Raw genomic sequence first — 22,145 nt, 5'->3', positions numbered from 1 at the left:
ATAGGAAATGACTATAAGTCAATGACAATAAGTCAACAGGAAAAACAGTAAGGAAACCAGAAGAAACTAAAACAAAGCAAGGAAAAAGTTTTAAAATTTTTATTTAGATCCACAGAGCAAAGAAGATACTATATATACATAAGCAAGAATATATTAAAAATAGTATATGTAATATTAGCATGTATAAAATAAACAGAAAACAAGACAAATATCTCAGAAGCTTCAACATCTTGTATTTATCCCCCAAATGCTGTAAATTATTATATGATTAACTCAAAAACTTTTCCAGGAAGAATAATGAAGCAAGAAAAAGGAAAAGGAGAGAAAGCAAACAAACTAAAATTGAGAGACTTACAGCATAAATTCAAGTCCACAGTTAAATTGAAAGAGTTTATGTAAGACGCAATGTATCACTTTGGGTGAATCAAATAAACAAGAGAAAATAACAGAATAATCCATCTCTCCTGGGTTTTTGAAAGATGACTCATTTTTTTCCCTCTTCTGTTTATAGGCCCCTCTACCTCCATTGTTATTTACGGTTTTATTTCTTTATATAAATCTTATTAATTTTTCTAACAGATGTCTCTTTATATTCTTTCGCACTGGTTTATCTTATTTTAACAATTAATTTGTTATTTTTTATTCCCACTATTTTATATGATATAACGTAAATCATGTTCACTTTATTCTTAGGTATTTCTTCAAAACTTCTTATTTGTTATATACATTACCTTGCATTCAGAGTTTGGGAACACTTCTCCCACCATGTCACTGTTTTTCCCTTGATTTTTATCTTGGCTTGCCTTCCGTCTTCATGTGACCTTGGAGAAAACCATTAACTCTGTAAGTTTCAAATTTCCCGTCTGCAGGATTAAAAAGTGGAACTGGATCTTTACTGTTCCTTTAACCTCTAACAGTCAGATGTCTTTTGCTAGTGGATCCTGTAGGTCACATTCTCTATGGAGTGCAAAAATGTATCCTGAAAGTTAATACAACACAGAATCAGAAATACCTAGTGAAAGGAAAGTGAATTATTCATAAAGTTTTACACTGCAGAGCAGATAGATATGTCACTCCCAAATGAATGATCCCTTGTGACAGATTATTATTAGCTTTAGCTCCTGTGGAAGGAGAGAAGTATATTCATTGTCTAAAACACATTTAACCAAACTAAGAAAAAAAAAAAAAAAAGATCTGGAAATGTATATGTATATACATAAATAACTTAAGAAAACATTTTTAGCAGATAATTTGATCATATTTAACAAAAGATGTTATTATTCGAGCTCACCAAAATCAAAATGTTAATCACTCCATTACATATCTATCTGTAATTTAAATTTTTGAACACCAAATAGTTTAGGTGGGGAATTATTTTACTGTCTTACATTGAAGCATATTTTCAATTAATATTATTACAAATGAATTAATTTTCTCTTTTACAATTGACAATAGATGAGTTTTCCACCATTAAATATGATTTTATTTTTCAACTAACTTACGATTGAAATGTATCTCTAATTTTCTCTAAATTATTTGGAATTGAAAGATAGGAATGGAAGGGAGGGGAGAAGGAGTGGGAGGCAGAGACAAAGACAGAAAAGAAAGAAGAAAGGAGAGAAAGAGAAAGAGAGAAACATCTACATGAAGAGACCAGGATCTAAGCCATTGATTGTTAGGAGTCTCAATGTTTAAAGACAGGAAAAAAAAAAGTGTTTACTCTTTAAATACATTTCATCTTTAAAAATAATTTCATTGGTCTTTAAAATGCAAATATTTGCTGGCTTTTTAGATTGTCTTCATTGAACAGAAAGATAAAGGGTAATAGATATGTGAAGATGATGATCAAAGAAGAAAGCAGTTTGCCCATTGCATTTCACATATAAATTGGTAGAGGAAAAGGCAGTATGGAATTGAAGAATAGGATTCAGGTCAAACTAGAGATCTCAGTCAAGCAAATTTTCTTGCTAAATAGGAAATGCTCCATTCTTTGTCTGTATTCTGCTTTACAGCTATCAAGTCTTTGCACTTTGCCCAATCAAAACAAATATCTAATTAGTGCATAGGGAGATATCTCATCCCCCAATGTGTTCTGCTCTAACTGAAACTTTATTGCTTACAATTTATGAAAAATATTAAACAAATAGAAAAAAGCATGATTTTCTACTTGGTTATAAAAAGTGCTTAATGTGGAACTAAGAATTTTTCTCCAGAATCTGACACTACATCTTACAATGCAAAGTCACATTTGAAGTTGACTTAGTTATCTGTCTCATTAAAAATTTAAAGCTATATTTCAAGGCCACTGTGAACACAGTGACTGTTAGGTAAAATAAATAAAAATGCATTTGATTTTTCTATATGAGTTATTAAAACTTTTCAGACTCTGTAATTTCAACAACTAATTTACCATGACATGAATGCGGAATATTGGTACTATTAAAAATATTTGGCTGGGTTTATTAGTCTGTTCTGATTCTGTTATGAAGAAATACCTGAGACTAGATAATTTATAAAGAAAAGAAATTCAATTGAGTCACAGTTCCACATGGGGGGGGAGGCCTCAGGAAACTTACAATCATGGTAGAAGAGGAAGCATACATGTCCTTCTTCACATGACAGCAGGAGAGAGAAATACAGAGCAAAGGGAAGAAGAGCCCCTCATAAAAATGCCAGATCTTGTGAGAACTCCCTCATTATCAGGAGAAAAGTATGGGGGTTCTACCCCCATGATCTAATCACCTCCCATGATATCCTTCCCACAATATATGGGGATTAAAATTTGGATTAAAATTCAAATGAGATTTGGGTGAGGACATAGCCAAATCATATCATTCTGTCCCTGGCCCCTCCCAAGTCTCATTTTTCTCACATTTCAAAACACAATTGTGCTTTCCCAACAGTTCTGCAGTTTTAACTCATTTTAGCATTAACCCAAAAGTCCAAGTCGATAGTCTCATCTGAGACAAGGCAAGCCCCTCCTGCCTATAAGCCTGTAAAGTTAAAAGCAAGTTAGGTATTTCCTAGATACAATGGGGGTACCATGAAATTGGGTAAATACAGCCATTCCACATGGGAGAAATTGGCTCAAAGGGACAGGCCCCAAGAGAGCCTGAAATCTAACAGGGCAGTCAAATCTTAAGCTCTGAAATGATCTCCTTTGACTCCATATCTCACATACAGGTCATGCTGATGCAAGAGGTGGGTTCCCATGGCCTTGGGCACCTCTGCCCCTGTGGCTTTGCAGGGTGCAATTCTCCTCCTGGTTGTTTTCACAGTCTGGTGTTGAATGTCTGTGGCTTTTCCAGGCAAAAGGTGCAAGCTGTTAGTGCATCTGTCATTCTGGGGCCTTGAGGATGGTGGCCCTCTTCTCACAGCACCTCTAGGCAGTGTCCCAGTGGGGACTCTGTGATAGGGCTCCAACTCCACTTTACCCTTCCTCACTGCTCTAGCGGAAGTTCTCCACAAGGTCTCTGCCCCTGCAGCAAACTTTTGCCTGGACATACAGAAGTTTTCATACATCCTCTGAAATCTAGGCTGAGGTCTCAAACCTCAATTTTTGATTTGTGTGCACCAGTCAGCCCAACACCACATGCAAGTGGCCAAGGCTTGGGGCATACACCCTCTAAAGCAAAGGCTCTGAGCTGTATGTTAGCCCCTTTTAGCCATGGCTGGGACACATGGTACCAAGTCCTAAGACTGCACAAAGCAGTAAGACCCTGGGCCAAGCCCATGAAACACTTCCTCTCTTTTAGGCTTCAACCTGTGATGACGAGGGCGGGGGGGCTTCCATGAATACCTCTGACATGCCCAGGAGACATTTTCCTCATTGTGTTGGTGATTAACATTTGGCTCCTCATTACCTATGCAAATTTCTTCAGCTGGCTTGAATTTCTCCTCAGAAAACAGGTTTTTCCTTTCTATTGCATCATCAGGTTACAAATTTTGAAAGCTTTTGTTCTCCATCACCTCTTAAACACTTTGCTGCTTAGAAATTTCTTCTGCCAGATACCCTAAATCCTTTCTCTGAAGTTCAATTTTCCACAAATCTCTAGGGCAGAGGCAAAATGGTATTAGTCACTTTGCTAAAGCATAGCAAGTGTCACTTTTGCTCCAGGTCTTATAAGCTCCTCATCTCCATCTCAGTCCAGTCTGCACTTCATTGTCCATATCACTTCCAGCATTTTGGTCAAAACCAAGAAGTATCTAGGAAGTTCTAAACTTTCCCACATCTTCCTGTCTTCTTCTGAGCCCTCCATACCATTCCAACCTCTGCCTGTTATCCAGTTCCAAAGTCATTTCCACAATTTTGGTTATCTTTACAGAAGCACCTGACTGCCGGTACCAATTTCCTGTATTAGTGTGTTCTCACATTGCTATGAAGAAATACCTGAGACTAGGTAATTTATAAAGGAAAGAGGTTGAATTGACTCACAGTTCTGCATGGCTTGGGAGGCCTCAGAAAACTTACAATCATGGTGGAAGGAGAAGCAAACACATCCTTGTTCACATGACGGCAGGAGAAATAAGTGCAGAAACCATTAGATCTAGAGAAATTTCCCTCATTTTCATGAGAACAGCATTGCGAAACCATTCCCATGATCTAATCATCTCCCATGATGTCCCTTCTCTAACACAGGGGGATTACAATTTGTATTACAATTCAAGATGAGATTTCGGTGGAGACACAGAGCCAGATCATATCAATGGGTATGGTAGCTCATGTATTCCAGCACTTGGGAAGTCTAGTCAGGAAGTCTTTGAGCTTAGGCGTTTGAGGGCAGCCTGGGAAATAGGGCAAAACTTCATCTCTACAAAAAATATATATAAGTTAGCTGGGCTTTGTGGTGAGCACCTTTAGTCCCAAATTCTTGGGAGGCTGAGGCAAGAGGATTCCTTGAGCCCAGGAGGTTCAGGCTGTAGTGAGCTGTGATCATCCTGCCACTGCACTCCAATATATTTATATATATATAAATATATATGTTTATGATGTATAAATATATACGCTATATATATACACACTAAATATACATATATAGTCTATAAATATATGTAATCATTTATTTTTAATGAATCAGTTAACATTTATTTTTTATTAAGACTGTTGAGGACCATGACAATTATATAATAAGTATAAAAATAATCTTTTCAAAGGCTATATTCTAGTTGGAAAAAAAAATCTCCACATGTATTTAGAAGAAAATTTACTGTAAACTAAAGTCGATCAGACAAATTTTTCTGATAGCAAAAATTGTTCTATAAAGCAAAAGAAATGAAGTGGTTATGACAGAGGAATGATTGTCAAACAAATATAGGGATAAATTTGGTAGAGATGATGGAAAGGAGTGATATGAAAGACTAGGAAATAAATGTTCCAATATATAAAGCAGATGTCCCATTGAAATTTAGTGGGAAAATAATTTAAAGCTTTTCCACAATTCAGTATGGTTTCTATAACATATAAACACACACATACACTATATATATACAACAAGAGTAAGAATGTACTGAAAAGTACTTCCCTAGCCCTGTGTGGACATAAAGCAATTGTATAGTAAGCCTCCATATGGTTGCATCTGATGAGAAAGATGCATTGTTAAATCAAGATGTTGCACTGGTGAGTTTTTGAAATCATATAATTAAAATATTATAAAGAGTAATCCAGTAGACTAAGAAACGTACAGACCCTTGAACTGCATAAGTAATTGTGGTACCATACAAAATAACGCTGGAATAAGATGTATATATAATAAGATACAGCTTTATAAATATATAATCCCATATTTCTATGTTATCATTCATCTGAAGAAATATCATATATTGGTATTTAAGAAATCATTTAGAGAGAAATGTTTAATTTTAATTTCAAGTTCTACTTCTGTATTTTTTGTTGTTGTTAAGAAAGGAAGTGGGGACAAGTTGGAAGGATAACTGTGAGTATTAATAAGGAAAGTGATCTAAACCATGCAAATTTGACTAACATATGCTACTGAATTGTTTGCCAAAATAATATCCATAGAGTTTAAGCATCATTTCTTACAGAATGGAATCAGAAGAGATCCCAGTTTAAATGAGATTTCAATGTAATAATGTACATACAATTCTCAGCATATAATCCCGAGTGGGTAGAAGTTTATATTTTATGTACTAACTTTTGCCTTACTAAATACAATAATCTTATTTCCTGTTAACCAACCCCAACAGTATAAGGTGGGGCTATGTGCATTCATAACGTATGCCTTAAATTATTATTTTTATGTAGAATTTAAGTGCTGAGAGCCTAATTTGCATTCTTGCTATCTGAATAGCAACACACTGAATTTGGTGAATACATTAATTTTCTTCAAATGATGTAATTAGTCATAATCTGCACCTCTTTAAATAACTCTTTTGAATATAACGCACCTTTAAATCATTTGTCACATACAGAGTTGGAATTCAGGGATACAGCAAAATTTATGAAATCACACCATATAAACAAGAGAATATATAATTTTTTTGGGGGGAATTTCATCAACTGAGGAAATCAAAGTAAAATTAAGTTATTTATACGTTTACCTCTGTTTTAATAAAGACTCCAAAGAAAGAACTACACTGGAATCCATGATTCAGTTTATATATTTTAGATGACACAAGTGATTATCAAAGGATGGGAACAATAAAGACAAATTGAATTAAGGGAAACAGATGGAGCAACTGGGTACAGATATGCTGACAGTTAATACTTTTCACAAGCATTAACAGAACTGCAGTTTCGTTTATAAATGTCACCTGAGGGAACAGATTTCAACAAGAAGTAAGAAAAGGTAGGGAGAAGACTTTTCCTTTCTGCTAACCTTTCATGTGGCAACAAGAAATGATACTCTAAGGGGTGGCTGATTTATAACTATGGTGAATAGCCGTGCTGCAGCTCATCCACAACTAAAGCATGCATATTCATAGTTTTGACAGTGATAAATGTTTTTGCAAAGGCTTTGGGAAGACACAAAGAATAGGTGATCTTCTCTATATCTATAAAGAATGGCTTCAGTAACACTTCATTTGATTACGGAAACCTGGATTTAGCAACCCAGTAAATGCAGAGCGGGGGCTGGGGAGATATGGGGACTTATTTATATGTATATTTTTCCAAAGGAATGTCATTTAGATTTGATTTAATTTTTCTGACATTTTCTTCATCAAATTATAATCAGTGGAAAATTTGGTTGTGTAAAAAGTTCATAATCATCAAGGTAAAATGAGGAAATGAGGCCTACCTTCATTCACAGGGAAAATAAACATGTTTTAGGTGGATAGTTAATTCAAAGCAGGTTGCATTACTTTTTTTTTTTTTTTTTTGAGACGGAGTCTTGCTCTGTCGACCGGGCTGGAGTGCAGTGGCCGAATCTCAGCTCACTGCAAGCTCCGCCTCCCAGGTTTACGCCATTCTCCTGCCTCAGCCTCCCGAGTAGCTGGGACTACAGGCGCCCGCCACTTCGCCCGGCTAGTTTTTTGTATTTTTTAGTAGAGACGGGGTTTCACCTTGTTAGCCAGGATGGTCTCGATCTCCTGACCTCGTGATCCGCCCGTCTCGGCCTCCCAAAGTGCTGGGATTACAGGCTTGAGCCACCGCGCCCGGCCGCATTATTTTTTTTTAAATCTCTCACCACAGGGCATTTAAAGGATACAGTGTTTTAATCTTCAAATGCACAGGATGGAAAGACAAACTGTCCTTTTTTCTCCAAATATGATGTTGAAATAAGGCAGCATTGAGTGACTATGCTATGGGTAGGATATCAATAGAAAGTTATTTCTACTTTCTAAATAGAACTTAAGAAAAAGCACACTAAGAATCAGTTAAAAATTCACTTGTTGAGGAGTGGGTAACGACATGATTTTATTCTATGGAAGAGATCCACGCCAATATAGAAAGCACTTTTTAAAATTCTGCTCTTCTCCTGGTTACTTTTATACATACTCATAAGAAAATGTCATAGACAAAAAAAATTGTGATTTTTGTCCAATCTGTTCAACCCTGAAATTTCATGAGTGAGTGACAAATGGACTGCATTCAGAGATCTCTGCTTGTTGGAAAAGATAATCCATAGCTCACAGTGTTTCCAGATCAGATAGTATGACCTTATTGGTTGCTGTAGTTAGGATCTAAGAGTATGAATTTGAAAGAGTTTGAATTCAGGCTCTGTCTTATCATGATGTAACTATATTTAGGCATTTTAAGTAGAGATAATATTGGGAATGTGTACAAGTTTGAACACTAACAGTACACAAATGCCTTCTATATTTCAGGTTCCTATTACGGAAGGTCGAATTGATCTACTACCTGAAATACAATTAGAGGTTTTAGTACTTCCCATATTAAGGCCAGAGTGTTACTTCAAATTATTTTCTTAAACACATCTGGTATCTCATAAATTCCACAGACAGGGAAAATAGAAAAGTTTTAGAAAGTGTAAGCTCAACTGTCATTGGTAATAAAATTATTTCCCCTGAAATTCCTGCTTCTAAAGTTGTCTTGGAGAGAGAGAGAAAAATAACAGGGACTATAGCTCACTATATATGATTATTATTCCAATATTTATTGAGTTTCTAAAATGTACCCGACTTTATAGAAAATAGAGTAGGCTGCACAATCCTCAAAGGAGAGTAGTAGAAAATGTATAAGGCTTGAAAATAAGAAAATAAGTTTTTTTTAAGGTAAGTGCATAGTCTAGTGAGAAAAAAGTGAGAAAAAAGAAAATTGAAATTTAATAATAATCATCTAAATTACTAAGCATATAGCTCTACCTGAGATATGTGTTGTTTAGCACATGTAATTTGATTACTTAAGAGCATGACTTCAGCCATTCTGCTGTATTGCATATTTTCTACTGAATGCCTCAGGTATTCTAGCTCTTTATATACTTTGTGGAAATTTGGGTATGTGGAAATATGGGTATGTGTTTGCCAATTTCTATTCCCATAGGCTTGTGATAGTCTAGCCAAACAAACATAAAATGGATTTATTGATTGAAATCTCTAAAGGAATATATTAGGGAATATGGTTAACTTTATCTGAGGCAATCAAAGGGGCATATTACAGAAGATAAGATCAGAAAGAAATCATTTTTGAAAAGGTGTTTACCAGTAAGAAAGGACTATGAAAACAGAAGGGCACATAACAGAGGCAAAGTGGGTTTCAACAGATACACATATTTCAATATTCTGGAGGAAAAACATGCTAAAAAGAGGAAATGAATCCTTATACAATTTCAGGGATATTATACACTAATGAATATATTCATTATTAGTCTATGATAGCCTAAATTGTTTCACTTCCAAAATACAATATACTTAGTAAGACTACGTAAACAAAAATTTTGTAGATGGACAGATATGTGAACAGATAAATGGAAGGATGAATGAAAGGATACATGAATAATTTCATTAAAAAAAACTGAATGGAAGGTGAGTTTTATCAGCTATATGATAATCAGTCATTAAGAGTTTAAAGAGAGCAAATTAATGGACACCTATGCAACTTTGGGAACGTTCGCTCTGCTTGTCTGTGAGTTAGAAAAATAAAAGAATGGAAAGAAAATAAAACCTGAGCCGAGAATACCAAAATTAAAGTCATAGAAATAAATTCAGGTTAGAGAAGACAGATGTCTGAACATAAGGAGTGATATATGTAGGAAAAATAAATGTTTATAGAAACTTTAGGAAGTAGAATGCATTGGAATTGGGGACAAAATTAAACTGAAGAATGATGTAAAACAAGGAAAATTCTGACTAATCAATACCTGGCCTGAAAATAGAGAAGGAAATAGTGGTGCCATCTGCAAATGTTAAAATAAAAACAAGTGTGTTGGTCGGGCGCGGTGGCTCAAGCCTGTAATCCCAGCACTTTGGGAGGCCGAGACGGGCGGATCACGAGGTCAGGAGATCGAGACCATCCTGGGTAACACAGTGAAACCCCGTCTCTACTAAAAATACAAAAACTTAGCTGGGCAAGGTGGCAGGCGCCTGTAGTCCCAGCTACTGGGGAGGCTGAGGCAGGAGAATGGCGTGAACCCGGGAGGCGGAGCTTGCAGTGAGCTGAGATCCGGCCACTGCACTCCAGCCTGGGTGACAGAGCGAGACTCCGTCTCAAAAAAAAAAAAAAAACAAAAAAAAAAAAACAAAAAACAAGTGTGTTTGGGAAGGTAACAAAATACAAGCACTTTGTATTATCTCATTTAACCTTGGTAACAATCCTATGCCTCTTTCACACATGAGAAGTCAAGTGTTCCCAAAGTCCAAATCTAGGCAGTAATAGAAGAACGAGTTGAAGCCTGTTTGATCAAGTTCTAGATCAATGTTGTTTTCCTAATGTCACTTATAATGTATATAAAATAGTTAATGATTCTCCATTATAATTTAGATTAGATAATGCTGTTTATAACTTCATGTTTATTGTGAAAAAGTCTCATAAATGGCAAAAACTGTGTAAAATCTATGAGTGCAGTTTTATAATCTATTATATAGTAAACATTCAGATAATAAGAAACCAGATTTGCAATTTTGCTAATAACTTAGAAACCCACTGTCTGCTCCTTCCAAAGTATGTGTCTTAATTCCAAAGCAAGGTAACCCTGTCATAACTTTTGTAACGCTAGTATTTCTAAAATGATATTATTTAATAGTACCAGTTTTTGAGCACCATACATACAACTAACACCTGATTATTTTACTTAATGCTATATCTGTAGAAATCATACATGTTGTTCTGTGAAATCCCATGTTCTGAACATATTCCATAATATTCTACTGACTGATATTTAGATTACTATAAAGGCTTTGTACATTTCTCATGGCACAAATGTACAAAGTATCTCTAAGAGTGCATGCCCAGGAATTAGATCCCTGAGTGAGAAGATCTGTCCATATTTACTTTATTAGGTGTTGCCTTAGTGGTTTCCATAGTGGTATACAAATTTACTCCTCAAAAAGCCATGGATAAAAATTTCTGTTGATCTATAATCTCACAGTGCTTATTTTACATTTTTGTTAAACGATCAGAAACACAGCAGTATCTTATTGTGATTTTACTTTATATATACCTGGTTACTAATATGCTAGCACAGCTTTCCATATGTTTGTAGACCACCTGGATTTTCCATTTTGTGAAGAGCTTGTTGGAACGTTTTACTCTTTTATTTCCTATTGAGTTAGTTGTTTTTTCTTACTGATCCATAGAAGTTATGCATAGTTTAATCAGCTAATTATATGTTTTGAAAATATTCTTTCTAAATTCATGACTTATCTTTTTAAATTTTTTACATAGCATTAGTGGAACAGAATTCATTAACTTTAATATGATTAAATTTATCAGCCTTTCTCTTTTAAAATTGTTTCGCTTATAGTATCTTGAGGAGTTTCTTCTCAATTGAAGAACATGAAGATAGCCTTATATCAGTTTTCAGTTTTTAAGGTTCTCCATTGATATTTTGGTCTTGAATTGAAATGTAACTGTATGATATGAAAAATAATTCACTATTCTGTCTGAACAGTCATTTTTTTTTTCCACAATGAAAAGCAATTTTCCTAGCAATGCTTATTGAAAACTCAAAATTTTCATCCTGATCTGCAATTCTCTGTTCTTCACATATTGTTTTTATATTTGGATGGTCACTTTCTCTGTTTTACTGGGTATTCTTGTTTTGTTAGTCAATTTGTTGCAATTTCCTTTGTTATTATTGGTTTTATAGACTTGTTCTACCAATTGCTGAAAAAGTATGTAAAAATCTACAATTATCTTTTTGTTTTTCTTAGTTTTTCCACTAGTTTCATTAATCTTTATTGTAAATATTCTGGGGCTATTTATAAGGCACATACAAATCTAAAATTATTATTGTACATACAGTTTATATATATGCACAATATTATTACTGTATTGTAGTTTAATCAAAAAAGTTGAAGTGACCTTAATTATATCTATAATTGTTTCTATGTGCAAGTCTATTTTATTTGGTGCTGTCATACTTACACCTATCTATTTTTAATTAAAATTTGCCAAGGTCAAAAGGTTTTTACCGTTTTTATGTAATTATATTTTTAATGAGTAAATTGTGAATAGTATCAAGTAAAATTTTATTTATTCTTTTTCTTTAAAAAAGTTATCTGGATATTTTTCTTAGATAAGATTACTTTCCCATATCCAACATAATTACTTATTATATAACTATCATTTTATATCTATCATTTTATTTTGTGCTACTTCATTCACTCACTGTGTTTCTTTTATCTTCTTTCTGATCTTCACTTACAGATATTGATTAGGTATGTTTTCTTATTTGAAACTCTCTCATTTAAAATTAACAGTTTTACAAAATAAAATTCCTAAGAAGAAGATGAACTATTTTTGCATTTATGGTGAACTACAATGCTTATTAAAATACAGACAAGAACATTTAAAGTTTTCATTGGGCATAAAACTTTGTCCATTGATATTCTCTTCTGTCTGCACTGAATAGAGACATGTTGATGGCAATTAGGTAGTCATTTGAGACCATGAGCATACAGGCATAAGGGTAAGAGTCATACTTTTTTTTTTTTTTTTTTTTTTTTTTTGAGGCGGAGTCTCGCTCTGTCGCCCAGGCTGGAGTGCAGTGGCGCGATCTCCGCTCACTGCAAGCTCCGCCTCCCGGGTTCCCGCCATTCTCCTGCCTCAGCCTCCCGAGTAGCTGGGACTACAGGCGCCGCCACCACGCCCGGCTAATTTTTTTGTATTTTTAGTGGAGACGGGGTTTCATTGTGTTAGCCAGGATGGTCTCGATCTCCTGACCTCGTGATCCGCCCGTCTCGGCCTCCCAAAGTGCTGGGATTACAGGCTTGAGCCACCGCGCCCGGCCCCAAGAGTCATACTTTAAGAAAGCTTGAAAAAGTCTGTGTTTTTTATGTCATCATAGAGCCGCTGTATCAGACTTAGGACTACCTACTTACGAATTCTTACTATGCGGGAAAAGAAAACTCTCATTTGGCTCGGCAATTAAAACAAAAAAAAAAATATGTAGCTGATACTATTTTTAATTGATTTATCACTCAAAGCTTTTACATATTGATTTAATGATATTAAAATCATAATTATTTCATTTTATTTTCCAACATTCTTCTATCTTAATTTTTCTTTTCTAGATGATAAATTATGACAACACCATATGTGGAATCAAGAATTTATAATTAATTGATGTCACCACAAGCCTTGGATAAGCCCTAGTATCTGTGGCAGAGTGTGTCATTGTCTAAAGAATTCTAGCCCTTGACTCTTGATTTTTTTCCTACTAAGCCCTGTACTGTGGTTAGATTAAGAGTGCCACAGTGAAAACAGTCTTGGTCTTGTGACTTGACTTTGCCAATGCACAATGAGATAAAATGGCATATGCTATTTCTTAGAAGAGCCTTAAGAACCATCACATGCATCTGTTAGTGTTCTTTTTCTCTGCAGGACAAAAGGAATATCCTGCATACTCCTTCAGCTAATGTCTTAGAATAAAGAGTCAAAGCCACACACTTGATAAACCTGCAAACTAAGTGAAAAATAAGTTCGTGTTGATGTAGGCCACGAAGATTAGGATGCCATTTGTTGCCACTGCTGAACTTAGTTTTAAGCAGACTGATACAGCTTCTAAATGCTACTCTATACAAAAATAATAATGATGCCTGGTTTTCTACTTCCCAGATCTGTGATTAGGACTTAATAAAATAATTTAAGCACCAATGCATTATAAGCTCTAAAATACTACAAAATGGCAGGCAATCTCTTTATTGGTATATCTTATTTTATATTTTAATCATAGGACATCATCATGCAATTTTCACAACTAATTTAGAGTTTAGAAAGTTATGCAAGCAGACATATTAGACTTCCCTAACTTTTGAGTTACCACATCTCTGCTTACATTACCCGTCTGTTAATGCACGTTGTCTACCATTTCCATTGAGCTCTTAATATATTGATTACAATTATTTTTAATTCCCATTCAGATAATTCCAGCAGCTGTGTCATATTTGAATATATTTCTACACCTTGCTTTTCTTTTCAGAAAATGTCTTGTCTTGCCATTTGGCATGCCTTATAATTTTTTTTTTTTTGAAAGCTGGACACATTGTATCAGGTAGTAGAAATTAAACTAAATAGGCCTTGAATGTGAGATTTATGCTACTCTGACTAGAACTTGAGCTGTATTCAAATGTTTATTGAAGCCATAGGTTCCAGAGGCTTCAAACTCCTTTAGCATTCTTGTTTGTGCTTCCACTCTTGACTTTGAGTTTTCTTACACGTTCCTCCAGAGAAAGTATTGCAGGTCATTAAATTGTAATCCACTCTTGTTATACTGCAGCCTTGTTTGTGTCATGTTAAGGACAAACGTCAGGAAACATTCTATAATCTCATGCTTATATCTTTGTTTTTAGTGGACTTTCTCTTGGGATTGTCACTTTGAGACTGTTTCGTCAGTGGTATAGCTATTTTTTTCTCCCTCCACTGGTGAGACACAATGGCTACAGAGGGCTGGGGTAGAACCAATGCCCTTTCCTCAGCTGGAATAAAGCTCTGATAAAACCTTTTACCCTGGAGAGAAGGTCTTTGCTTATGGAGGAAGCTCTGAGAATATTTCCCAAACATTAATCTTGCCTTCCCCTAACAGGGTTATAAAGGGATCAATCATATTCTGATCTTAATCTGGAAAACCTGATAATGTTCCTGGAGATAAAGCCCATGAAAGGGTGGGGACCTCCTAACACTGTGGCCCCAGAATTTTCTCTCTCTCAGGCTGGTTCACATTCAACCTCCAGCAATTAATTTAATTACTACATCAGTATTTCAGACTCTAACTCTTTGAATTTATCTATCAAGATTTCATGGTGGGAGTTTTCCCTGCAACCTTAGTTCTCTAATAGGTCTGAGAAAAGTCATTGGTTTTCAGGGATTTTGTAGATTTTGTATTTGTTTTCATCTTATTTCTTGTATGGATGGGAAAGATGGCTTCTAAATACTTTTCATGTTGTAGCTAAAATTGGAAGTCTGTCTCTAACCTTTAGAAGTCATAAATTTTTCTCAGATGTTTTCAGTGGCCATTTAGAACCAACAAAAATGTTTATTGAATTGTAATTTTTGGGCCTAATTATTAATAATACACACACACACACACGGTTACATCTATGCTTAGAAATAAACCTTTCTATACCATGTACATATTATGGAACTATAAAACCAAGTTTAAACAAGCATAGCATCCAATTAGCAATCTTCATTATTCAGCTGGGGTTTATTACATATACTCTGTGCTACTTCCTTTCTGATGAAGTAACTTATTAATAAAGGTAAGTTGAAGGTACTATGGTTGTTTTCAGAAACGTACCTTCCCCTGACTCTTCTCTCTTTTTGCTTAGCCTACTATCAATTCAGTTCAGCAATAAAACATTGACTTAATTTGTCACTCCCTTCAGGACTACAACTTGTTCATGTCCTTGTTTCATTCCAATCTTACTGTCTCAGGAAAAATACCCTACCTTCTAGTAAATTAGTGAGAGTGAAATAAATATTCTGCTATTGATTTTTTTAAAAAGCAGACAACTTTCACAAATCTCTGAAGCGTATGTGTAGGCCTTCTTATTTAATGTTGTCATTTTTATTGGAAATTAATATGGCTCTAACACTTGGTTTTATGTAATTTCATCACTTTGGACTGTCTTGATAATAATAGGTACTGAAACATGATACTTAAGATATCAAATGATATAAAATAGTGTGTATTTCTTTGGCAGGGTTCTGCTTACTATAGAAGTCACTATATGTACATATGTGTATATTTAAAGCTAAATAACTTAAAATTAAAATAAAGTTATTAATTCCCAGTCCTACTAGATATATCTCAAGTGTGTGTATATCTGCATACACACAAACACATGTGTACGTATATGACAATAATATCAAATATTTCATATATGAATGAAGCATAATTTATAGCCATAAGACAAAGTATTATAAATAATATAGAAACTTCTAGCACTTTATACAGTACATTTCAACAAGGCCACACACACACACACAAACACATGCACAAAGATAATATTCTGTGTAAGTACCTTGTTTCCAATTAATTTTCCTGGCTCAGTTTTTAAGAAACTGTGTTAGTCCATTTTCACATTGCTATAAAGATCTATCTGATATGGTTTCGGTTTTTGTTCCCACCCAAATCTCATCTCATATTGTAATCCCAACATGTCGAGGGAAGTGCATAGTGGGAGGTGACTGGATCATTGTGGGGCTTTCTCCCATGCTGTTCTCGTGATAGTGAGGCAGTTCTCACCAGATCTGATGATTTTTAAAGTGGCAGTTTCCCCTGCATTGTCACTCTCTTTTGCTATCACGTAAAATGTGCCTTGCTTCCTCTTCGCCTTCCACCATGATTATAAGTTTCCTGAGGCCTCCCAAGCCATGTGAAACTGTGAGTCAATTAAACCTCTCTTCTTCATAAAGTAGTCTCAGGGCAGTGTCCGTATAGCAGTGTCAGAATGGACTAATGCAGAGAATTGCTACCAGGAATGGGGCACTACTTTAAAGATAACCTGAAGATGTGGAAGCGACTTTGGAACTTGGTAACACGCAGAGATTGGAAGTTTGGAGGGCTCAGAAGAAGACAGGAATATGTGGGAAAGTTTGTAACTTCCTACAGACTTGTTGAATGGTTGTGAACAAAATGTCGATAGTGATATGGAAGTTCAGGCTGAGGTGGTCTCAGACGGAGATGAGAAAATTATTGGGGACTGGAGCATAGGTCACTCTTGCTATGCTTTAGCAAAGAGATTGGCCGCATTTTGCCTCTGCCTTAGAGATCTTTGGAAATGTGAACTTGAGAGAGCTGATTTAGGGTTTCTGAAAGAAGAAATTTCTAAACAGCAAAGCATTCAAGATGTGTCCTGCTTTTTCCTGAAAGCATACAGTTATATGAGCTTACAAAGAGATGGTTTGAAATTGGAACTTATTTTTAAAGGGCAAGCAGAGTGTAAAAGTTTGGAAAATATGCAGTCTAACTACGCGGCAGAAAAAAAACACCCATTTTCTGGGGGAGGAATTAAAGCCAGATGCAGAAACTTGCATAAATAATGAAGAGCCAAATGTTAATGAACAAGACAATGGAGAAAATGTCTCCAAGGCGTTTCAGAGATCTTCAAGGCAGCTCCTCACATCACAGGCCCAGGAGCCTAGGGGAGAAAAATGGTTTTGTGGGCCAGGCCCAGAGCTCAGCTGCTCTGTGTAGCCTCAGGACTGGGTGCCCTGCGTCCCAGCAGCTCCAGCTCTAGCCATGGCTAAAAGGGGCCAACATACAGCTCAGGTTGTTGCTTCAGAGGCTGCAAACCCTAAGCCTTGGCAACTTCCATATAGTGTTGGACCTGTAGGTGCACAGCAGATGAGTTGAGCTTTGGGAGCCTCCACTTAAATTTCAGAGGATGTATAAAAATGCCTAAATAAGCAGGCAGAAGTCTGCTGCAGAGGCAAAGCTCTCATGGAAAACCTCTGCTAAGATAATGCAGAGGGAAATGTGGGATTCGAGCCCTGACAGAGAGTCCCCACTAGGGCACTGCCTAGGAAACTGTGAGAAGAGCTCCTACACACCCTAGAAAGGTAGATTCACTGACACTAGCACTGAGAAGCTGCAGGCACTCAATGCCAAACTCTGAAAGCAGCTGGGAGGGGGGCAGTACCCTGCAAAGCCACAGGAGTGGCCTAAGGCCGTGTGAGCCCACCTCTTGCATCAGCGTGACCTAGATGGGAGAAATGGGGTCAAAGATTATTTTGGAGCTTTAAGATTTAATCTGAAGATTTAACCCTGGTTTCAGACTTGTGTGGCACTGTGGCCCCTTTGTTTTGGCCAATTTATCCCATTTGGGATGGGAACATTTACCCAATGCATGTATCCCCATTGTACCTTGGAAGTAACTAACATGCTTTTGATTTTACAGGCTCATAGGCAAAAGGGACTCGCCTTGTCTCAGTTGAGACTATGGACTTTGACTTTTGGGTTAATGCTGGAATGAGTTAAGTCTTTGGGGGACTGTTGAAAGGGCATGATTGGTTTTGAAATGTGACAAGAACATGAGATTTGGGAGGCACCAGGGCAGAATGATATGGTTTGGCTTTGTGTCCCAACCAAATCTCAAATTGTAATCCCCATGTGTCAAGGGAGGGTCCTGGTGGGAGGTGATTGGATCATGGGGGCTTTTCCCCCCATGCTGTTCTCGTGATAGTGAGAAAGTTCCCATGAGATCTGATGGTTTTAAAAGTGGCAGTTTCCTTTACACTCTCGCTCTCTCCTGGCACCATGTAAGTAAGATGAGCCTTGATTCCCATTAATCTGCCATGATTATAAGTTTCCTGAGGCCTTCCCAGCCACACAGAATTGTAAGTCAATTAAACCTCTTCTTTATAAATTACCCAGTTTCAGGTAGTATCTTTATAGCAGTGTGAGAACAAACTAATATACTACCTGAGACTGGGTAGTTTATGAAGAAAAGAGGTTTAAACCATCAGTTCTCATGAAAATTCACTCACTATCACGAGAACAGCATGGGGGAAACCTACCTTCGTGATCCATTCACTTCCCACCAGGTCCCTCCCTTAACATGTGGGGATTACAATTCAACATGAGATTTGGGTGGGGACATAGAGCAAAACCATATTAGAAATCTTGCTTAATATTTTTATAATTACACACATCTAATACTTTGCCTCTGGTTTCTGAGGCACATAGTCAGTTTAAGGTAAACTTCTTTGACACTCAGGTGTAATTAGAATTTTCTACTATCAATAATAAAATAAAATGCTATCTTTTCACTTTCCTGATTAAAATGGAGAGACTTAAAAGTGAATTTAAGATCATTATCAAGCTTCTCTTTCATAAGGTAAAAGAAAAATTTAGAATGACATTGAAATTATAATAACATCTTTACCAACAATTAACTGGTGTGATATTTAGCTAGATATACAAGTTCAAACAGAACATGAATAGAGTAAAATTAACTCAAAAATATGAATAAAAGGGAAGAGTGTGCAAATCTTGTAATGATGTAATTTATTATTAAAATAATGTTAGATGAATTTAGCAAATACAATTTATTCAAACTTGTGAAAAAGTTAGTGAAGTTAACAGTAAATCTTTAGACCAGGCATGGTGGTTCATACCTGTAATCCCAACACTTTGGGAGGCTAAAGCAGGTGGATGGCTTGTGCTCAGGAGTTTGAGACCAGCCTGGGTGATATGGTGAAACCCCATCTCTACTAAAAATACAAAAATTAGCCTGGTATGGTGGCACACACCTGTAGTCCCAGCTTCTTGGGAAGCCAAGGTGGGAGGAATCACTTGGACCTGAGAGGTCAAGGCTACAGTGAACTGAGATTGCACCACTGCACTCCAGCCTGTGTGAAATAACAAAACTCAGTCTCAAAAAAAAAAAGACTGTGTCTTTAAAAACATTGCTTAAATCAAAACAATGATAAATAAATACAAAATGTCATAAGATGAAGTTTTTGTATGTATAGATAAGAACTAAACAATCATAAATGAAAATCAAGTAAATAAAATCAGGAAAAAATATATTATAAAGTAATATTAGCAGAACCAGAGCCTTAGAAAATCAAATTGAAAACAATAAAATAGATGGGAAATGAATAACAAGGGTAATTGAATTCAAGATAACAGGAAATAAAAGAAGACAATTATAATTGGACACACAATGTCAAGTGCTTGCTTCAAAAATGATATGACTTGGATTTGAGATGATGAAAATGTAAACCATAATGACCAAAATGAAGTGAAAGATAATATAAAATGATGTTGTAGTATCATAAGTGAATCGAAATAATATGCACTAAGATCAAGACACAGAAATGAAATAAACTGGGCAATGGACCAATGCAGGAGGCTGCACAAAAAAGGGTGGAATAGGTTTGAGGAAAATGAAGAAGGATGAGTCCATATTGAAATAACATAAATGGATCATATCTTCTAAGAATTGTATCTATATATGATATGGCATATCTAAATAATGACAAATATGATGCTAAAACTTTAAGTGCCTGATGCCAATAAAAGTAGAATAAACACTGTTTAAACCACAGTAAACAATTTTCTCAGTTACATTGTTAAATATAAAATGTGATTAACAAAACAGGAGAACAAAACATTCTAGTTAAAATTATATGTGGTGACATACTCACAACTTCAAAGCCTCATATGACTTAAACATAGTAAATTGCATGGGGAAAATATGAGTCACTAATATATCTACATAAAGCAATTTAGTAAAATAAGGAAAATTATGGTGAATCACAGAAAGTAATGTTTCAGTAGTATGAAGAAATATTGTGCAGTTATAATGTACATATTCTGTTAATCAAGCAAATATACATATGTTTGGTTGTTTATCTGGATTAGTTTTGAATTTACAATATTTTTAGTTTTTCTTTAGAGTGTAAGTCAAAATATTAAAAAAGAAATAAAGAGAACAAGGAAAGGAGTGAAAAAGAGAGGGATAAAATAAAAGGAAGGAAGAAAGAAAGGAATTAAGATAGTTTATTAATGTAAAATGTGTACATTGAGCTCTCCTGTGTGAATCTTTTAGACCTCTGTTAAATGCAGCTCAACACATTTTCTACACTGTCAAATCTGTAAGAATATCATATTATACATTTAAATAACCTCCCCCAATAGAGATATCTTTTCTAGATTTTTCTGACCAATTTCTAGACCTTTCATTCTGCCACATTGTTGAGACTGTTTAGCCTCTATTCTAGAAAATAGTCCTTTATTCTAAGGGATGTCTTGGTTTTGGGCCACGCTGATTTATATTCCTTAGTGTTTTGTCTTTTTGGAGGGAGAACATCCTTTAGTACATTCTGTGTACATCTACATTAGAAATAATTTTTGATATTTTTAAGGCTTACTTTTGAAATATCAAATCCTCTCATAAATTATTTTTGCTCTCATGAACTAATCTCACATTAAGCTTGCATATTGAGTAATAAATGATTGGTCATTTTAAGAATTCTTTCATTTTGAATATGCTTTTAATCACAGGCTCTCTGGATTGATAAAGCACTTAGAATTTTCATGGTAATATTCTTAACAGTTAAAAAAACAAACATAAGCTTTGGAAATGCTGTAATTATGTCTATAAGCTAATTGCTAAATAAGATACAGGTACAATATTGATAATAACATGCATTACTATTTATTGAGTGATATAATGTGATAGGCATAGACATTTTGTATTCTCTATATTACTTCCTTTGTATGACTCTGCCTCCCTATTAAATAATTGCACCAAGTGATTCTAAGCAACTTGTTAAAGTGACTCACTGTCACCAAAAGCAACTTTAAATTTGGCTACATTGGGAGAGGAGTTGTGATGAGGAGTGGAGGGTCCAGTTAACATCAGTGTAAAGGTAAAGTAAATATTGCTGCAGGGAGGCAAGAAATGTTGAATATCAAACCAATGGTCATCAGAGAAGGTTTAGGATAACTACAGGAATATGGCTCCAGCTTTAGAATAAAATGCAAAATGAGGATCTTACACACAATGTCATTTAAAAACATAGATAAATTTAGTGAAACATTGGTTTTGAACAAACATGTGTCTGAATCTTGTGTAACTGAATAAATGACTTAATTTTTGTAAGGTCCAAACCTAGTTTCCCCAACTGAAAAATGAAGGTAACATACATCTGTTCCTAGCACGATGGAAACTCCCAGCACATGTTACTCATTATTTGACTGATCTCTTATTCTTTATACCTTGATTTCCTGCAATTAAATGCTATAATTATGACTTTAATCTATGATTTAAATTTCATTAAAGTGTTGCCTCTACGTTCAGAATACCAAAGTTATGCTATCCAAAGTATGAAAAAAGAGTCCTAAGCAATCACAATTTTAAAGCCGTTTAAACCTTACTTAATATTGTACAAGTTATTTAGATGGATATTAAGTTTTAATTTACTTTTATAATTCAAAATGTTTCTATGAATTATCTATGAAAATGAAAATGCTTCATTTATTAGTGAATATGTAAAAATCCCTTGTTCTTCCAAGTCATATGGTGAATATATATCTTTTTCACACACATAC

The 22,145-nt window shown here is 35.2% G+C and overlaps 1 long non-coding RNA gene across 1 annotated transcript in view; it reads right to left on the bottom strand.

Moving 5' to 3' along the window:
• Positions 1-312: 312 nt before the first annotated feature.
• LOC126934888 (uncharacterized) overlaps positions 313-22,145 on the bottom strand; it is a 100,911-nt gene continuing 79,078 nt past the window's right edge. The window contains exon 6 of the long non-coding RNA XR_007719136.1: positions 313-979. This is a non-coding gene — a long non-coding RNA (uncharacterized LOC126934888). The remainder of the gene's footprint in view (positions 980-22,145) is intronic.

The sequence above is a fragment of the Macaca thibetana genome, chromosome 14 (assembly GCF_024542745.1).
Source record: "Macaca thibetana thibetana isolate TM-01 chromosome 14, ASM2454274v1, whole genome shotgun sequence".
In the NCBI taxonomy this organism is placed as follows: Eukaryota; Metazoa; Chordata; class Mammalia; order Primates; family Cercopithecidae; genus Macaca; species Macaca thibetana.
This window is presented reverse-complemented; position numbering and strand designations above follow the sequence as displayed.